Raw genomic sequence first — 22325 nt, forward strand, 5'->3', positions numbered from 1 at the left:
CTTCACCCGAAAGTGGATCAGAATCACAAGTGGGTCAAACGCCAGTTCGACGCCATTGTGAAAACCCTCAATGAAACGCAGAATGCTGTGAAGCTTAACCATCATTATCTTCATGAGGTTTTTGATCGCACCTGGGCTACACTGTCTCATTTGAAGACTTCAGCAGAACTTGAAGAATTGGAGTTTGTGCGGGACTTCGACTGGTCGTGGCCACCAAAGAAGAAATTCAGGCCAATTCCAGTTCTAGACCTTGAGGATAGTTCTTTCTCTTCATTCCGCACTGCTGAATCTGATGAAGAACAACAAGACACTGCCACCCCGGTCCAAGGAGGAAGTCTGCTCCCAAGAATCCTCACGCGTCTTCCTCAATTGCCAAGAAGTGAAAGTCTTCACGGGCGTTAGTCCTCAGTTTGTCCCTTTTTGTCACTTGATGACAAAGGGGGAGAAACTTGAGAGTTAGTCTTCACGCGGGATATTTTGGGGGCTTATAAACTTTATCTAAGTTACAAACTCTTGGCTCTTCTGAAGTGTTTTATGTAATGAGTTGTAACTTAAGCCCGATGGTACTCTGACGCTTTTGAACGTTTTTCTTCGCATGCTTATTCCTCAAATTTTAATGCACGCATGCTGAAATTCGTCAGATACCATTTGTCATCATGCATCCTCAATTTCTTCATACTATATGTCGTATGTATGCATGATTTACAAGACTCAGGGGGAGACCTCCATGATATAAATCATCAATGTGCATTTGCTATGAAAAGCAAAATCCTCAAAATATGCACATCTTCAGGGGAAGTCTCTCTGAATCTTGATTTCAGAATCCTCAAAATTTACACTTCATATTTTTATCCCTGTTGAAGACTTAACCTAATTCTCATCAACCACCAAAAAGGGGGAGATTGTAAGTGCATCTAGTGTCCCTTAGTGATTTTGGTGGTTTGAAGACTTATAGGTTAAGTATCTAATGTGTTCTTGAGTGTACACATGATCTATAAGTTGCTGAGGAGTTCGAAATATTCGATGAATATCGACCCCTAAAAATGTATATCTTCAGTTGAAGAAATTGGTCTGAAGCTGAAGATTTGAATCGCGAAAAATTTGCGATGAAATTGTTATTCCTCATGAAGACATTGAAATTGAGGAATTCGGTGTGTCCTGAAGAAAATCAACCTGAAGACTTTGAAGCATGAAGATTTATTCTTTCTGTTTTGTTTTCTTCACACTTGAGTAATAGGAACACCATACTGTTAAAGGGGGTCAATGTAACACATTGGAATGAATTTCCTCATGATGCTCAACCCATGCCTAATCCTACCAAAAGCCTCAAGTGAGGAATATGAGAGACATGAGGACTCTCACAGTTGAGGGTCCCGACCGTTATCGATAGCCACGCCACATCATTGGTCTTATCCACACCAACGGTCATATTATTTAAGGGCATTAATGTCAAATCATGTCGGGATGCTCCCAGGCTATAAATAGCTGCCCCCCACAACCATTAGCTGGTTGGCTGCTCCGTTAGAAACTGACACTTGTCATAAGAGCAACCCAAATACCTCGGAGTCTTCGAGAGTAATTCATCAGTGAGGAAATACCCCAAAACACCAAACCACAAACTAAAACCAAGTGATTGAGCATCACTAAAGAAGTTGTTCCTGTGTGGGACTCAAGCCTTTTACCTTTGAGGACTCTGCATCCTCTAGATGGTTAGGCGTCATGGTCTAGAGCAATCCAACAGTCAATTGTGGATTGCCAGGTGACCAAGTTTGTGAGGGTTTGGATGTCTGCCCTGAAGACTTACCACGAGTGTTGGGCGAGGATTGTGTGTTCTTAGCCCAAGCAGAATACGGTAGGGACTGTGTGTCCGGGACTGTGTGTCCTTTGGTTTCAATACCAGGCCGCTCCAAACCATATGTACAACTGTCACAGCAGTTGGAACTGGGTCATCAACCACTGTCTTCACTGTGAAACGGGTTCTATTTCCTCAACTCTTTATATTCCTCAGATTGTGTGTTGATGATTATCACTGTCACTGTTTGAAGAATTTGTTGAAGACTTTCTTTGAAATTCCTTAACCCCAAATTCTTCACGCAAGCTAATCCTCATCTGTTTTCTGCGTGCCTGCATATTGTGCAAACTGTTTTCATATTCTTCATCCTAAAATACCGCTGTAGTGAAACTTTGCACTCCTGATCCTTTACTGTTTCCGCTGTAAGTTAGTCATCAGTGAGGAATTTCCTCAAAAGGAATTTCCTCAGTGATGAAATTCTAAAAATCTCCTATCCACCCCCCTCTAGTCGATATAACGCACTTTCATTTGCCATATATCTTGCTATCACTCAGTTGTTTATCTTTCTTAGCGTAAGTTGTTGGTGCACATAGGTGAGCCTAGTTGTTTCAGGTTTTGTGCTTGACAAAGTAAACGTTAGTTTTATTCTACATTTGTTCAAGCCTAAATTGTAGTTATTTTAAAGCGCCTATTCACCCCCCATCTAGGCGACATCCACGTCCTTTCAAGTGTAATATGGATAGTAGAAATAGATTTTTGTAATCTAAAAGTAGAAAAACGGAAGGTAGAAAGTAACAAAAGTGAGCATAAACAGTGTTGGAATGCTTGGAAATAAGCCCTAGGGTTCGTACTTTCACTAGTGAAATCTCTCAACAATGTCAACACAATAGAATCATATGATCATCCCTCAGTGTGCAACAAAGAATCACTCCAAATTTCATAAGCAATGGAGACCATAATATGGAATTGTTGTCGATAGTAGAACCACCTCAAAGCTATTATTCGTGCTCAATCTTTTGAGCTATCCCTATAAGGGTCACAAATAGCCCTAGAGTTCGTACTAGAATAACACCAATGATACACATCAATCAACCCTAATCTCACCTCGATACTCCAATCTCACTTCAAGTATACATGGTTAATTATTAGACATGCATTAAACCATTTGAGATTCATTGTATTCAATCCAACACAAAGAACTTCAAAGAGTACCCCAAGATTTCTTTCGAAGAAAGTAGGACAAGAACGTGTATAAACCGATATGCATAGATTACCCCATTGTCACCACGGGAATCCGCAAGTTGATTACCAAAACATAAATAAAGTAAATCAGTAGAACACCCCATTTTCACCACGGGTATCCACATGCAAGACATACATCAAGTCATCTCAAATCCAATATTCAATCTGACATAACAAAATCTCAAAGGGAAAGATTCAATTCATCACATCAAGATAGCAAGGGACAACAATATTAACAAAGACCATGATGCATCAAGATCACGACATCTCAAAGAGAGAGAGAGAGAGAGAGAGGGAGAGAGAGAGAGAGAGAGAGAGGGAGGGAGAGAGGGAGGGAGAGGTCACATAGCTAATAGTAATACCCTTGGGTCCAAGGGTGAACTACTCCCTCCTTGTCATGGACACCGCCGGGATGATCAAGATGGCCTCTGATGGTGATTGCCCCCTCTCACATGGTGCCAGAATAGGGATCCGGTTGAGTTTTCTTTGGTACAGAGGCTTGCGGCAGGGCAGATGAAATCCTAGGTTTATTTCTGAGGTTTTCTTTATATATGGGATTTTTCAGCATTGGAATCACGTCAAACGGAGCCATGAGGTGGTCCCAAGCCATGAGGGCGCGCCCTATTGGCTAGACACCAACAGGTGGACCCCCTGAGGTGGTTCTTTGCTCTAGAAAAAATCATCAAAAAATTCGGGCGACTCCGACAACTTTTATTTTCTGTAAAAAAACAACACCATGGTAATTCTAGTGAAAACTACGTAAGTGTGTGTTAGTTTGAATTAAATCATATAAAGTGCATCAAAACCATATAAAAGTATTGTAAACATGGGTAAGTATGGAATGAATACTTCATAAATTATTGATGCGTTGGAGACGCATATGATCCCAACGCAAATACATGGTTGTAAGCATTAAAATATCATACACATACATCTTTTATTATAAGTGTTTGAATCACTATTTTCTTGTTGATCCATTCAAAAGCTGGATTTGACACTTTGGCGAAATCTTGCTATAGACCATTGCTTCAAGGGAATCTTCCTCTAGTGGCGTCGATATCCAAGGTCACCTCTTGGAAATAGGTGCAGGATACTCTTTTATGTTCCAATACCGAATCAATAAAAAGGAGATATCAAGACCTTTTGTGGCGTCGTTGTGGGCGAGGAGTTTAGTATTCCTAGTCTTTGTGTTTAGAGTTTTTTTGTTAAAGTTAATTTTTAGTTTTAGTTTTTACTTTTCTGTTTTTAGTTTAAGTTTTATTTTAGTTGCAACTCTTTACAGTTGTAAAAAACAAAAATTTACTATGGCTCGTAACTTTGGGAGTTTTTCTACACCTAGCAACAATTTTATGCATGAACCAAAAGCATAACCTGATGTTGCAGTAGTTGAGTATGAGATCAAACCAAACCTAGTTCCATGGTTTAGTAGGACCAATTTGGTGGCTCTGCTTGTGAAGATGCAGGAATGCATCTTCATAATTTTACTGAATTGTGCAACATGACACGGATAAAGGGTCATGATACTGATGCTTTGAAACTTTGTTTATTTCCTTTCTCTTTGAGAGTAAAAGCTAAGGAATTTACTTCTAGATTTGTCTAAAGTCAACATTACTTCTTGGGCTACTTGTTGAAGTAAATTTTTATCTATGTTTTGTCCACATGCAAAAATTATGCAATTACAATCTCATATTACGGGTTTCAAGCAAGATGAATGTGAGCCACTAGCGCTTGCGTGGGATAGAATAAAAGAATCTATAAGAAACTTCCCTAATCATGGAATGGAGGAGTTGTTAATCCTTCATATGTTTTATAATGGCTTGAATCACATGCTGAAAACTATGCTCAGAGCATATCCATTAGTGATGGCATTAACATTTACCTGTTCTTTACCTTTCATCGAGGAGATAAGTTCTTCAAGCTTATTTGTCAACTCCGAGTCATTTTCTTATATAACGTTCACCTTCTTGGTGATTGTTCTCTCAACATGCCATTGGCCATGGTTCTCTTACATATAATCTACTAGTTTTTTGACATCTTTATGGCCAACCTTACTCGTCAACAGACCAAGTAAGTTATCATGATTCTTCAATATATTCTTGAAGTTTTCATTTTTCTTACTCTGGCTAGCAATAAAACCTTTAGGAGTTTCTTCAAGAGTATTTCTATTGATACCATTACCTCCATTAAAATTATTCGATGCTCCTCCATTACCAGGATAAGAAAGTTTAGGAGCATATCCATTATTTTTTCAATTAGGTTATAGTTATTACGAGCAATAAAATTTTCATCACTAGATTACCTCTTCTTACCTCTCATCAAGGAGATAAGTCACTGCCGCAGGAATGTCCAAAGGTGACACATCAATCAAAGACGCTTCAACGAAATTGTGTTCAATGCATGAATTGCAAGTGGTATATTTCTAGCTCTGTTGCCAATAATGAGAACTGTGTGCGATGGTGGATCCATCGTATACTATTCAGAAAATAATTACATGTGTGATATGTGCCACACAATTGTTCCAAACAAACTGTTTGCAATTAGCTAAAATAACATAAACAACTATAGAGATCCAGATGTATGCGATAGAGGGCACATAGTTCACTATGAAAATTGTGTGTGATGATACATCAGAGCACACATGATTGAGTGTAAGAAGGTGTGTGTGATAATTGGCAAACAGGTCAACAATCACACTCAGGTGGGAAGACCGATAATAACATCAACGAGTCATCCTAACAACTTGTGTGTGTTGTGGGCAGACGATGGCTAGTAAACAATTGCGACTGATTGTTGAAATCGTTGTTGATTTGTTCCTTAGTTCAATTGTATGATATCTGCTATGCTTTGTTTGCACAACATATATATGTTGTGTATACATAACACCAACATATATACTTATTAGAACATGATTGCATAACCAAAAAATAACACAATGTCATTTCAAACATTGTATCACAATTACCATAAATATTACAACGTTCAAATTCCAGCTTTACAAGGCCCAAATTCAAGGATTACAAGGTCCAAACTAATATTAAAAATCAAATTCAGTTCTTCAGAATATGATTCATGCAATATTTATATGAAGGGATCCTCCACCGAGAAGTCATATGTCGGCTCGATAAAGTGATTTTGAATAATGTGACATTTGAAGTTCCAAACATTTCATGTAATATTTCTATGAAGGGATCCACCACCGAGAAGGCTTTTGCATTGAGTTTTAGACGCCTTCGTTTATCAGCAAACCATTCATTTTGGTGCACTAAATATAGGTAAAATCTCATTACCTTTAGGACCCTTACTTTCTGAATAAAGAAACTGGCAAATTGAATCTCTGGTTTGGTGCCTCGGTACTGGTTGAAAGTAATTTCTTTGAGATGGAAATCAATACATTTGATGGGATTGTTATATTGGGCCACATTTTCCACTACTAGGCCTGCTTGTATCTGCAAATGAAGACAACATATCCGTCCCTAGATGAAGTTTTGTACACTATGTGCATCTTTAATTGGAGGATTTCTGAAATACACTAATACATTGACATGTCATCCTCAACCGTTCATGATTTACATCTCGAAAATAAGTATTGGAATCCTACAAAATTCCTTTAGAAATAATGGTACATTTGCAATTCTAATCATGGGTAAAGTACCAACAAATTGAACTCCTTTGTGGTTAATAATTAATAGGAAAGGAGCACCACCTCGATGTATAGCTTCTCCAGACACGGAAATGGTCTAAGGAATCTAACTATTTCAATGAGATTGGGGACGATAGTTTGTAGTGTCGGGATCTTCACTTTGCGCATAGATAGGGTGAAGCATGTGGGAATCAATTTCTACATGAAAGCCAAACATAGATTAATAAAAAATAGATAAATGTTATCTACAATAATAAGAAGGAGAAGAAGAATGTTGTACCTAAATGGGTATGGATCTAGGTGTAACAAGTTCATAGAATTCAGCAGACGAATAGCCCAACACTGTCAATTTCTGTGCGCCAATGACCCTGATTCTTGTTGGACCTTCTTTATCAAGTACAAATAATCTATCAAGGAAAGGCATATTCTCAATGACCATATCGTGAAACACCTCAACTCACCACATGTTGTGGCACCATCCATGCACACAAATGGTATGAGCACTCGTCGTAGCAATGTGGAGGCAACTAAACCCAAATGTCACCAAAAGACAAAGGTACTCAAGCACACTACAACCATGGAGTATGAGCCGCAAATCCTCCTTCAAGATGCCGACGACAATTAGATTGAGGTCTTTCAGTTTAGGTAGATGAAGAGCGTGCACATCATTAATTTGGGGGGGAGCACTCCCTGAATGCAGCGTGGCGCAACATGGGCGCGAGGAGGGGCATGGACGGAGGCAGCAAGCGCCCATGCCCAGCTGAAAGTATGAGATCCTCGAGCTGATATAGGGCTGGGGATAATAACAACTCATGAGACTTTCGTTCGACCATGCATTTGGAATGGAACTTGTGGATGGCAAGGCGTCTGTCTGACCTAGTGTGTGTGGCAAGGATGTGGGACAATTCGTCCCTGCATTTGCGATCCCCTCTGCAAATCACGTCGTCGTTGATGAGGTCCAGGGGGTGGGGTGCCGGAGGGGGCGCCACCACTATGAGAGAACCATGGTCTGCACTAGATATTTAATTGGGACGAGGGACATGATGGTTACCAACATCTTGTCGCGGAGGTTGCTGATAACCCACAGGTATATGGGATCGCAAAAGTTTTCGAGGGTAGAGTATTCAACTGAAATTTGTAGATTCTATACAAGGGGAGCCAAAGAATATTTACAGCTATTAGCAGCTGAGTTGTCAATTCAATGAGACGAGGAGATTTAGTATGAGTAGCACAGTAATATGATAGTTTTGATAGCAGTGGTAAGAGTAGAAACAATAGCAGTAATAGTGATAGTAGTTTTGAAGCAGTTGTAACAACAGTAGCAATAATAGTAACTTAGCCAGAACAATATGTGGAAAACTCGTAGGCACTGGATCGGTGATATTGCTGGATGATATTCATCATGTATCAGTTATAACATAGGGCGTCACAGAACTAGCTCGCATTCATCAATATACTGTAGGCATGCATTCCGTAAATATTCATACATGATTATGGAAAAGAACTTGCATGAAAACATTTTTCCAACCCTCCCGTGAAGCGGGGTCCATAAGGAAACTAAGGGATATTAAGGACTCCTTTTAATGGAGAACTGGAACAAAGCATTAACACATAGTGAAAACATGAACTCCACATACTACGGTAATAACCGGAATGAATCCCAATTATTGTCACTTTGGGGTATGCGGATCCTAACACGTAGTAGGTGCATATAACTTGCAAGATCGGATCAAGAACATAGATATAATGGCGAAAACATAAACGGTTCAGATCTGAAATCATGGCACTCAGGCCCTAGTGACAAGCATTAATCATGGCAAAGTCATAGCAACATCAATCTTCGAACATAGTGGATACTAGGGATCAAAACACAAACAAAACCAATACGATTACATGATGAATCTCATCCAACTCCTCACCAACCTGCGAGCCTACGAAGGAATTACTCACTCCCGGTGGGGAGCATCATGGACTTGGGGATGAAGGAGGGTTGGTGATGACGAAGACCGAAGATTCCCCTCTCCGGAGCCCCCAAACGGACTTGATATCTGGCCTCCCGGTGCAGAATAGTAGTTGGCGGCGGCTCCGTATCCTGAAATGCGATGAAACTTCCTCTACTATTTTTTCTCCAATAATAGAATTTTATAGTGTTGAAGTTAGGGTCAGGAGAGCCCTGAGGGCCCCACTACCCACGAGGGCGCGCCAGGAGGAGGTGGCATGCCTTGGTGCCTAGTGGGCGCTTGTGGCCTCCCTTCCAATGGGTCCTATCGTGGGTATAAGTCTGACAGTAGATGTGTAGGGTACGAAAGGATGGGCAGAGCCTTAGCTACGGCGAGGCTGTATGAGTTCAGGCCGCTCTACGGTGGAGTTAAAAGCCCTACGTCTCAGTGCTCTTGGGAGCTTGTTGTCGAGTGGAATATGGATTACAGTGAATTGCTAACCCCTGCACCAGTGGGGAAGGGCGGCTTATATAGAGTGCGCTACCCTTCACAACGGTTCGGTGCACAGGGGTGGAGTAGTGGTGAATAACTGCATACGTTACAGGTAACGTATGTCTTAAATGCTAATAAAGGTACATGGAAACGTATGACCGTTACCTTCCACGGGGGTTACGATGTACAGAGTGGAATCCAGTCGGTAAGTTTGATACGCTCCGAATGCTCATCTCGGAATGGATGATGGAGGAATCGTCACCGACTGGATGATGGGAAGTCCTTAATTCAGTCAGAACTGACTAAGGGCCTTATCCCTTATGAAGGGTAGTCCTTGGGTAGGACCCATAGGGCAGGCCTATGACCCTACCCTAGGACTATAACCCCATCATTAGTCCCTGAAAGTGCGTTATATCAACTAGAGGGGGGTGAATAGGAGATTTTTAGAATTTCATCACTGAGGAAATTCCTTTTGAGGAAATTCCTCACTGATGACTAACTTACAGCGGAAACAGTAAAGGATCAGACGTGCAATCGTTCACAACAGCAGTATTTCAGAGTGAAGAATGTGAAAACAGATTGCACAGTAAGCAGGCACGCAGAATACAGATGATGATTAACTATCGTGAAGAATTTGGGGTTGAGGAAATTCAGAGAAAGTCTTCAGCAAATTCTTCAAACAGTCACAGTGAAAGTCATCAACACATAATACATGGAAAGTAAAGAGTTCAGGAATTAGAACCCGTTTCTCAGTGAAGACAGTCGTTGATGACCCAGTTCCAACTGCTATGAAAGTCGTACATCTGGTTTGGAGCGGCTTGGTATTGAAACCAAAGGACACCCAGTCCCGGGACACACAGTCCCTACCGTATTATCCTTGAGCTAAGGACACACAGTCCTCGCCCAACACTCGTGGTAAGTCTTCAGGGCAGACTTCCAAACCCTCACAAACTTGGTCACTCGACGATCCACAATTAACTGCTGGAACGTTCTAGACCATGACGCCTAACCGTCTGGAGGATGCACAGTCCTCAAAGGTAAAAGGCTTTAGTCCCAGACAGGAACAACTTCTTCAGTGATGCTCAATCACTAGGTTTGGTTTGTGGTTTCGGTGGATGGTGTATTTCCTCACTGATGAATTACTCTCGAAGGCTCTGAGGAATTTGGGTTGTTCTTATGACAAGTGTCAGTTTCTAACGGAGCAGCCAACCAGGTAGTGGTTGTGGGTGTTGTGGAACGTCGCATGGGAAACAAAATTTTCCTACGCGCACGAAGACCTATCATTGTGATGTCCATCTACGAGAGGGGATGAGTGATCTACGTACCCTTGTAGACCATACAGCAGAAGCGTTAGAAAACGCGGTTGATGTAGTGGAACGTCCTCACGTCCCTTGATCCGCCCCGCGAACAATCCCGCGATCAGTCCCACGATCTAGTACCGAACGAATGGCACCTCCGCATTCAGCACACGTACAGCTCGACGATGATCTCAGCCTTCTTGATCCAGCAAGAGAGACGGAGAGGTAGAAGAGTTCTCCGACAGCGTGACGGTGCTCCGGAGGTTGGTGATGACCTTGTCTCAGCAGGGCTCCGCCCGAGCTCCGCGGAAACGCGATCTAGAGGAAAAACCGTGGAGGTATGTGGTCGGGCTGCCGTGGAAAAGTCGTCTCAAATCAGCCCTAAAACCTCCGTATATATAGGTGGGAGGGAGGGCGCCTTGCCTTGGGGTCCAAGGACCCTCAAGGGGGTCGGCCGAGCCAAGGGGGAGGACTCTCCCCCCCCAAACCGAGTTGGACTAGGTTTGGTGGGAGGGAGTCCCCCTTCCTTCCCACCTCCTCCTTTTTTTTCTTTCTCTCTTGATTTTCATCTCCTTGGCGCATAGGGCATTTGTGGGCTGTCCCACCAGCCCACTAAGGGCTGGTGTGTCTCCCCCAAGGCCTATGGGCTTCCCCGGGGTGGGTTGCCCCCCCGGTGAACTCCCGGAACCCATTCGTCATTCCCGGTACATTCCCGGTAACTCCGAAAACCTTCCGGTAATCAAATGAGGTCATCCTATATATCAATATTCGTTTCCGGACCATTCCGGAAACCCTCGTGACGTCCGAGATCTCATCCGGGACTCCGAACAACATTCGGTAACCAACCATATAACTCAAATACGCATAAAACAACGTCGAACCTTAAGTGTGCAGACCCTGCGGGTTCGAGAACTATGTAGACATGACCCGAGAGACTCCTCGGTCAATATCCAATAGCGGGACCTGGATGCCCATATTGGATCCTACATATTCTACGAAGATCTTATCGTTTGAACCTCAGTGCCAAGGATTCGTATAATCCCGTATGTCATTCCCTTTGTCCTTCGGTATGTTACTTGCTCGAGATTCGATCGTCAGTATCCGCATACCTATTTCAATCTCGTTTACCGGCAAGTCTCTTTACTCATTCCGTAATACAAGATCCCGCAACTTACACTAAGTTACATTGTTGCAAGGCTTGTGTGTGATGTTGTATTACCGAGTGGGCCCCGAGATACCTCTCCGTCACACGGAGTGACAAATCCCAGTCTTGATCCATACTAACTCAACTAACACCTTCGGAGATACCTGTAGAGCATCTTTATAGTCACCCAGTTACGTTGCGACGTTTGATACACATAAAGCATTCCTCCGGTGTCAGTGAGTTATATGATCTCATGGTCATAGGAATAAATACTTGACACGCATAAAACAGTAGCAACAAAATGACACGATCAACATGCTACGTCTATTAGTTTGGGTCTAGTCCATCACGTGATTCTCCCAATGACGTGATCCAGTTATCAAGCAACAACACCTTGTTCATAATCAGAAGACACTGACTATCATTGACCAACTGGCTAGCCAACTAGAGGCATGCTAGGGACGGTGTTTTGTCTATGTATCCACACATGTAAAGGAGTCTTCATTCAATACAATTATAGCATGGATAATAAACTATTATCTTGATACAGGAATTATAATAATAACCATATTTATTATTGCCTCTAGGGCATAATTCCAATAGTGGGGGGTGGCTATTTATAGCCTCGGAGCATCCCGACATGATTTAACACTAATGGCCTTAAATAATATGATCGTTGGAGTGGATAAGACCAGTGACTTGGTGTGGTTATCGAAACGGTCAGAACCCTCAACTGTGAGAGTCCTCATGTCACTCATATTCCTCACTTGAGGCTTTTGGTAGGATTAGGCTTGGGTTGAGCATCATGAGGAAATTCATTCCATAGTGTAACTTCGACCCCCTTTAACAGTACGGTGTTCCTATTACTCAAATGTGAAGAAAGTAAAACAGAAAGTGTAAATCTTCATGCTTCAAATTCTTCAGAATGATTTTCTTCAAGAACCACCGGACTTGTCAATATCAGTATCTGTTGGAAATATGCCCTAGAGGCAATAATAAATTAGTTATTATTATATTTCTTAGTTCATGATAATCGTTTATTATCCATGCTATAATTGTATTGATTGGAAACACAGTGCATGTGTGGATACATAGACAAAACACTGTCCCTAGTAAGCCTCTAGTTGACTAGCTCGTTGATCAAAGATGGTCAAGGTTTCCTGACCATAGGCAAGTGTTGTCACTTGATAACGGGATCACATCATTAGGAGAATCATGTGTGGACTAGACCCAAACTAATAGACGTAGCATGTTGATCGTGTCATTTTGTTGCTACTGTTTTCTGCATGTCAAGTATTTGTTCCTATGACCATGAGATCATATTACTCACTGACACCGGAGGAATGCTTTGTATGTATCAAACGTTGCAACGTAACTGGGTGACTATAAAGATGCTCTACAGGTATCTCCGAAGGTGTTCGTTGAGTTAGTATGGATCAAGACTGGGATTTGTCACTCTGTATGACGGAGAGGTATCTCGGGGCCCACTCGGTAATACAACATCACACACAAGCCTTACAAGCAATGTGACTTAGTGTAAGTTGCGGGATCTTGTATTACGGAACGAGTAAAGAGACTTGCCGGTAAACGAGATTGAAATAGGTATGCGGATACCGACGATCGAATCTCGGGCAAGTAACATACCGAAGGACAAAGGGAATGACATACGGGATTATATGAATCCTTGGCACTGAGGTTCATATGATAAGATCTTCGTAGAATATGTAGGATCCAATATGGGCATCCAGGTCCCGCTATTGGATATTGACCGAGGAGTCTCTCGGGTCATGTCTACATAGTTCTCGAACCCGCAGGGTCTGCACACTTAAGGTTCGACGTTGTTTTATGCGTATTTGAGTTATATGGTTGGTTACCGAATGTTGTTCGGAGTCCCGGATGAGATCACGGACGTCACGAGGGTTTCCGGAATGGTCCGGAAATGAAGATTGATATATAGGATGACCTCATTTGATTACCGGAAGGTTTTTGGAGTTACCGGGAATGTACCGGGAATGACGAATGGGTTCCGGGTGTTCACCGTGGGGGGCAACCCACCCCGGGGAAGCCCATAGGCCTTGGGGGTGGCGCACCAGCCCTTAGTGGGCGCCATAGGATGAAAATCAAAGAGAAAAAAAAGAGGAGGTGGGAAAAGGGGGAAGGACTCCTCCTTCCAAACATAGTTGGACTCGGTTTGGAAGGGGAGGGTTGCCCCCCTTGGCTCGGCCGACCCCCTTGGGAGTCCTTGGACCCCAAGGCAAGGCTCCCCCTCCTCCCCCTATATATACGGAGGTTTTAGGGCTGATTTGACACAACTTTGCCACGACAGCCCGAGCACATATCTCCACGGTTTCACCTCTAGATCGCGTTTCTGCGGAGCTCGGGCGGAGCCTTGCTGAGATAAGATCACCACCAACCTCCGGAGCGCCATCACGCTGCCGGAGAATTCATCTACCTCTCTGTCTCTCTTGCTGGATCAAGAAGGCCGAGATCATCGTCGAGCTGTACGTGTGCTGAACGCGGAGGTGCCGTCCGTTCGGCACTAGATCGCGGGACTGATCGCGGGACAATTCGCGGGGTGGTTCGAGGGACGTGAGGACGTTCCACTACATCAACCGCGCTCACTAACGCTTCTGCTGTGCGATCTACAAGGGTACGTAGATCGGAAATCCCCTCTCGTAGATGGACATCACCATGATAGGTCTTCGTGCGCGTAGGAAAATTTTTGTTTCCCATGCGACGTTCCCCAACAGTGGCATCATGAGCTAGGTTCATGCGTAGATGTCTTCTCGAGTAGAACACAAAAGTTTTTGTGGGCGGTGATGTGCGTTTTGCTTCCCTCCTTAGTCTTTTCTTGATTCCGCGGTATTGTTGGATTGAAGCGGCTTGGACCGACATTACTCGTACGTTTACGAGAGACTGGTTTCATCGCTACGAGTAACCCCGTTGCTCAAAGATGACTGGCAAGTGTCAGTTTCTCCAACTTTAGTTGAATCAGATTTGACCGAGGAGGTCCTTGTATAAGGTTAAATACCAATTCATATATCTCCGTTGTGGTGTTTGCGTAAGTAAGATGCGATCCTACTAGATACCCATGGTCACCACGTAAAACATGCAACAACAAAATTAGAGGACGTCTAACTTGTTTTTGCAGGGTATGCTTGTGATGTGATATGGCCAACGATGTGATGTGATATATTGGATGTATGAGATGATCATGTTGTAATGGATAATATCGACTTGCACGTCGATGGTACGGCAACCGGCAGGAGCCATAGGGTTGTCTTTAAACTAACGTTTGTGCTTGCAGATGCGTTTACTATTTTGCTAGGATGTAGCTTTAGTAGTAATAGCATGAGTAGCACGACAACCCCGATGGCGACACGTTGATGGAGATCATGGTGTGGCGCCGGTGACAAGAAGATCGTGCCGGTGCTTTGGTGATGGAGATCAAGGAGCACGTGATGATGGCCATATCATGTCACTTATGAATTGCATGTGATGTTAATCCTTTTATGCACCTTATTTTGCTTAGAACGACGGTAGCATTATGAGGTGATCTCTCACTAAAATTTCAAGACGAAATTGTGTTCTCCCCGACTGTGCACCGTTGCTACAGTTCTTCGTTTCGAGACACCACGTGATGATCGGGTGTGATAGACTCAACGTTCACATACAACGGGTGCAAAATAGTTGCACACGCGGAACACTCGGGTTAAGCTTGACGAGCCTAGCATGTGCAGACATGGCCTCGGAACACATGAGACCGAAAGGTGGAGCATGAATCGTATAGTTGATATGATTAGCATAGAGATGCTTTCCACTGAAACTATTCTCGACTCACGTGATGATCGGACTTGAGATAGTGGATTTGGATCATGTACCACTCAAATGACTAGAGAGATGTACTTTTTGAGTGGGAGTTCTTAAGTAATATGATTAATTGAACTAATTGTCATGAACATAGTCTAATGGTCTTTGCGAATTACGATGTAGCTTGCGCTATAGCTCTACTGTTTTTTATATGTTCCTAGAGAAAATTTAGTTGAAAATTGATAGTAGCAAACTTTGCACACTAAGTATGTAAAACCGAGGATTGTCCTCGTTGCTGCGCAGAAGGCTTATGTCCTTAATGCACCACTCGGTGTGCTGCACCTCGAGCGTTGTCTGTGGATGTTGTGAACATCCGACATACACGTTTTTGATGACTACACGATAGTTCAGTGCAAAGTACTTAATGGCTTAGAAGCAAGGCGCCGAAAACGTTTTAAAACGTCACGGAACATAAGTGATGTTCTAAAGAGATGAAATTGTGATTTCATGCTTGTGCCCTTGTTAAGAGGTACGAGACCTCCAACAAGATTCTTTGTCCACAAAGTAAAGGAGAAAAGCTCAGTCGTTGAGCGTGTGCTTAGATTATCTTAATACGACAATCACTTGAATCAAGTGGGAGTTAATCTTCCAGATGAGATAGTGATGGTTCTCCAAAGTCACTGCCACCAAGCTGTGAGAGCTTCGTGATCAACTATAACATATCAAGGATAGATACAATGATCCTTGAGCGATTCGCGATGTTTGACACTGCGAAAGTAGAAATCAAGAAGGAGCATCAATAGTTGATGGTTTGTAAAACCACTAAGTTTCAAGAAAGGCAAGGGCTAGAAGGGATACTTCATGAAACGGCAAAACAGTTGTTGCGCTAATGAAGAGACCCAAGATTAAACCCAAACACGAGACTAAGTGCTTCTGTAATGAGGGGAACAGTCACTGAGGCGGAGAAACTCTAGATACTTGGTAGATAAGAAGGCTGGCAAAAGTCGAAAGAAGTATATTTGATATACATGATGTTGATGTGTACTTTACTAGTACTCCTAGTAGCATGAGGGTATTGGATACCGTTTCGGTTGCTAAGTGATTAGTAACACGAAATGAAGGCTATAGCGTAAATGGAGACTAGCTAAAGGCAATGTGACGATACGTGTTGGAAGTGTTTCCAAGGTTGATATGATCAAACGGCGCACGCTCCCTCTACCATCGGGATTGGTGTTAAACCTAAATAATTGTTATTTGGTGGTTGCGTTAAGCATGAACATGATTGGATCGTGTTTATTGCAATACGATTATTCATTTAAAGAGAATAATGGTTACTCTATTTTCTTGAATAATCACCTTCAATGGTTTATTGAATCTCGATCGTAGTGTTACACATGTTCATGATTTGGTGCCAAAAGATATGAGGTAATGATGATAGTACCACTTACTTGTGGCACTGCCGCTTGAGTCATGTTGGTATAAATTGCATGAAGAGGCTCCATGCTGATGGATCTTTATACTCACTTGATTTTGAATCACTAGTGACATGCAAATCATACCACATGAGCAAGGCCTTGTTTTCATTGAGATGAAATAAGATAGTAAGTTGTTGGAAGTGATACATTTTGATGTATGCAGACCAATGGGTGCTGAGGCACGCAGTGGATATCATTATGTTCTTACTTCAATGACGATTTGAGTAGATACTAGAGTATTTACTTAATGAATCACAAGTCTGAAATATTGAAAAGTTCAATTTTGTTTCGGAGTGATGTTCGTCGTAACAAGAGGATAAACTGTCTACGATATGATCATAGAAATGAATATCTGAGTTACGAGTTTTGGTACGCAGTTAAGACAATGTGGAAATTGTTTCGCGGTTCATGCCACCTAGAACATCATAGTGTGATGATGTGTCTGAACGTCATAGCCACACACTATTTGGTATGGTGCATGCTATGATGTCTCTTATCGAATTACCACTATAGTTTATGGGTTATGCATTAGAGACAACCGCATTCACTTTAAATAGGGCACCGCGTATTTCCGTTGAGATGACACAGTATAGACTGAGGTTTAGAGAAATCTAAACTGTCGTTTCTTGAAAGTTTGGGGCTTCGACACTTATGTGGAAAAGTTTCAGTCTGATAAGCTCGAACCTAAAGCGGATAAATGCATCTTCATAGGATATCCAAAACAGTTGGGTACATCTCCTATCTCAGATCCGAAAGCAAAGTGTTTGTTTCTAGAAACGGATCCTTTCTCGAGGAAAGGTTTCTCTCGAAAGAATTGAGTGGGAGGGTGGTAAAACTTGATGAGGTTATTGAACCATCACTTCGACCAGTGTGTAGCAGGGCGCAGGAAGTTATTCCTGTGGCGCCTACACCAATTGAAGTGAAAGCTGATGATGGTGATCATCGAGCATCGGATCAAGTTACTACAAGCCTCGTAGGTTGACAAGGTCGCGTACTACTAAAGAGTGGTACGGTAACCCTGTCTTGGAGGTCATGTTGTTGAGCAACAGTGAACCTACGAGTTATGGAGAAAGCAATGGTTGGCCCGGATTATGAAAAATGGCTGGAAGCCATGAAATCCGAGAGAGGATCCATGTATGAAAACAAAGTGTAGACTTTGGAAGAACTACTTGATGGTCATAAGACTATTGAGTAAAGATGGATCTTTGAAAGGAAGACAGACGATGATGGTGACAAGTCACTATTAAGAAAAGCTCGACTTGTCGCAAAGATGTTCCCGACAAGATCAAACAGTTGACTATGATGAGACTTTCTCACTCGTAGTGATGCTAAAAGTCTGTTAGAATTATGTTAGTAGTTGCTGCATTATTTATGAAATATTGCACGTAGGATGTCAAAACACTGTTTCCTCGACGCTTTGTTTGAGCAAACATTGTATGTGATACAACCAGGAGGTTTTGTCGATCCTAAAGATACTAGCAAGTATGCAAGCTCCAGTGATCCTTCAATGGACTGGTGCAAGCATCTCGGAGTTGGAATATACACTTTGATGAGATGATCAAAGATTTTGGGTTTGTACAAGGTTTATGAGAAACTTGTATTTCCAAAGAAGTGAGTGGGAGCACTATAGAATTTCTGATAAGTATATGTGTTTGACATATTGTGGATCAGAAGTAATGTAGAATTTCTGTAAAGCATACAAGGTTGTTTGAAAGGAGTTTTCAAAGGAATACCTGGATTGAGCTACTTGAAGTTGAGCATCAAAGATCTATGGAGATAGATCGAAAGTGCTTAATGGAAGTTTCAACAAGATGCATGCCTTCACAAGTTTTTGAAGGAGTTCAAAATAGATCAGCAAAGAAGGAGTTCTTGGTTGCGTTGTAAGGTGTGAATTTGAGTAAGACTCAAAACCCGACCACGGCAGAATAAAGAGAATAGACGAAGGTTGTCTTCTATGCCTTAGCCGTAGACTCTAAAGTATGCCATGCTGAGTATTGCACCTGATGTGTGCCTTGCAGCAAGTCTGTTAAGAGGTACACAGAGTGATCCAGGATTGAATCACTGATCAGCGGTCAAAGTTATCCTTAGTAACTAAATAGACTAAGGAATTTTTCTCGATTATGGAGGTGGTTAAAGAGTTCATCGTAAAGGGTTACGTCGATGCAAGCTTTGACACTAATCCGAATAACTAAGAGTAGTGAAACGGATTCGTATAGTAGAGTAGATATTTGGAGCATTTCTGAATAGCACGTAGTAGCAGCATCTATAAGATGACATAAAGATTTGTAAAGAACGCACGGATCTGAAAGTTTCAGAACCGTTGACTAAAACCTCTCTCACGAGCAAGACGTGATCAGACCCCATGGGTGTTGGATTCGTTGGAATCACATGGTGATGTGAACTAGATTATTGACTCTAGTGAAAGTGGGAGACTGTTGGAAATATGCCCTAGAGGCAATAATAAATTAGTTATTATTATATTTCTTAGTTCATGATAATCGTTTATTATCCATGCTATAATTGTATTGATTGGAAACACAGTGCATGTGTGGATACATAGACAAAACACTGTCCCTAGTAAGCCTCTAGTTGACTAACTCGTTGATCAAAGATGGTCAAGGTTTCCTGACCATAGGCAAGTGTTGTCACTTGATAACGGGATCACATCATTAGGAGAATCATGTGATGGACTAGACCCAAACTAATAGACGTAGCATGTTGATCGTGTCATTTTGTTGCTACTGTTTTTTGCGTGTCAAGTATTTGTTCCTATGACCATGAGATCATATAACTCACTGACACCGGAGGAATGCTTTGTGTGTATCAAACGTCGCAACGTAACTGGGTGACTATAAAGATGCTTTACAGGTATCTTTGAAGGTGTTCGTTGAGTTAGTATGGATCAAGACTGGGATTTGTCACTCCGTATGACGGAGAGGTATCTCGGGGCCCACTCGGTAATATAACATGACACACAAGCCTTGCAAGCAATGTGACTTAGTGTAAGTTGCGGGATCTTGTATTACGGAATGAGTAAAGATACTTGCCGGTAAACGAGATTGAAATAGGTATGCGGATACTGACGATCGAATCTCGGGCAAGTAACATACCGAAGGACAAAACGAATGACATACGGGATTATATGAATCCTTGGCACCTAGGTTCAAACGATAAGATCTTCGTAGAATATGTAGGATCCAATATGGGCATCTAGGTCCCGCTATTGGATATTGACCGAGGAGTCTCTCGGGTCATGTCTACATAGTTCTCGAACCCGCAGGGTCTACACACTTAAGGTTCGACGTTGTTTTATGCGTATTTGAGTTATATGGTTGGTTACCGAATGTTGTTCGGAGTCCCGGATGAGATCACAGACGTCACGAGGGTTTCCGGAATGGTCCGGAACGAAGATTGATATATAGGATGACCTCATTTGATTACCGGAAGGTTTTCGGAGTTACCGGGAATGTACCGGGAATGACGAATGGGTTCCGGGTGTTCACCGGGGGGGGGGGGCAACCCACCCCGCAGAAGCCCATAGGCCTTGGGGGTGGCGCACCAGCCCTTAGTGGGCTGGTGCGACAGCCCGAGAAGGCCCTATGCGCCATAGAAGAAAATGAAAGAGAAAACAAAAAAAAGAGGAGGTGGGAAAAGGGGGAAGGACTCCTCCTTCCAAACCTAGTTGGACTCGGTTTGGAAGGGGAGGGTTGCCCCCCTTGGCTCGGCCGACCCCCTTGGGAGTCCTTGGACCCCAAGGCAAGGCTCCCCCTCCTCCCTCTATATATACGGAGGTTTTAGGGCTGATTTGACACAACTTTGCCACGGCAGCCCGACCACATATCTCCACGGTTTCACCTCTAGATCGCGTTTCTGCGGAGTTCGGGCGGAGCCCTGCTGAGATAAGATCACCACCAACCACCGGAGCATCGTCACGCTGCCGGAAAACTCATCTACCTCTCCGTCTCTCTTGCTGGATCAAGAAGGCTGAGATCATCGTCGAGCTGTACGTGTGCTGAACGCGGAGGTGCCGTCCGTTCGACACTAGATCGTGGGACTGATCGCGGGACGGTTCGCGGGGCGGATCGAGGGACGTGAGGACGTTCCACTACATCAACCGCGTTCACTAACGCTTCTGCTGTGCGATCTACAAGGGTACGTAGATCGGAAATCCCCTCTCGTAGATGGACATCACCATGATAGGTCTTCGTGCGCGTAGGAAAATTTTTGTTTCCCATGCGACGTTCCCCAACAATATCTTCATGAGGAATATCAATTTCATCGCAGATTCCTCGCGATTCATTTCTTCAGCTTCAGACCAATTTATTCAAGTGAAGACATATATTTTTAGGGGTCGATATTCTTCAAATATCTCAAACTCCTCAATGACTTATAGATCCTGTGTACACTTACAAACACATTAGATACTTAACCTATAACTCTTCAAACCACCAAAATCACTAAGGGGCACTAGATGCACTTACAATCTCCCCCTTTTTGGTGGTTGATGACAATTAGGTTAAGTCTTCAACAGGGAAAAAAATATGAAGTGTAAATACTCATTTGAGGAATTTGAAAACAAGATTCACAGTGACTCCCCCTGAAGATGTGCATACCTTGAGGATTTTGCTTTTCACAGCAAATGCACATTGATGATTTATATCATGGAGATCTCCCCCTGAGTCTTGTAGATCATGCATACATATAACATATCATATGAAGAAAATGAAGATGCATGATGACAAATGGTATCTGACGAATTTCAGCATGCGTGCATTAAAACTTGAAGAATAAGCATGCGAAGAAAAACGTTCAAAAGCGTCAGAGTACCATCGGGCTTAAGTTACAACTCATTACATAAAAACCTCAGAAGAGCCAAGAGTTTGTAACATAAATATAGTTCATAAGCCCCAATAATATCCCGCTTGAAGACTAACTCTCGAGTTTCTCCCCGTTTGTCATCAAGTGACAAAAAGGGACAAACTGAGGACTAACGCCCGTGAAGACTTCATTTCTTGGCGGTTGAGGAAGAGCCGTGATGCTTCTTGGGAGTAGTCTTCTTCCTTGGGCCTATTGCCGTGTCGAGTTGTTCTTCATCAGATTCAGCAGTGCGGAATGAAGAAAAGGAGTTGTCTTCAAGGTCTGGCACTGGAATGGGCCTGAACTTCTTCTTGGGAGGCCACGACCAATCAAAGTCTCGCTCAAAGTCCATTTCTTCAAGCTCAGTCTGAGTCTTCAGATGTGCAAGTGTAGCCCAGGTGCGATCGAAAACCTCATGCAGATAGTGATGGTTAATCTTCGCAGAGTTCTGTGTTTGAGTGAGGGTTTTCACAATGGCACCAAACTGGCGTTTGACCCATTTGTGGTTGCGATCCACCTTCTGGTGAAGACTAAGGAGGAGCTCTCTGGTATTCAGCACGCGAGGAGGAACTGGGCTTGCTGGACGAGTCTCAGTATCGTCCCATGAAGAATATGCTTCTGGCTCTCTGAACTGG

The sequence above is a fragment of the Hordeum vulgare genome, chromosome 6H (assembly GCF_904849725.1).
Source record: "Hordeum vulgare subsp. vulgare chromosome 6H, MorexV3_pseudomolecules_assembly, whole genome shotgun sequence".
NCBI lineage: Eukaryota > Viridiplantae > Streptophyta > Magnoliopsida > Poales > Poaceae > Hordeum > Hordeum vulgare.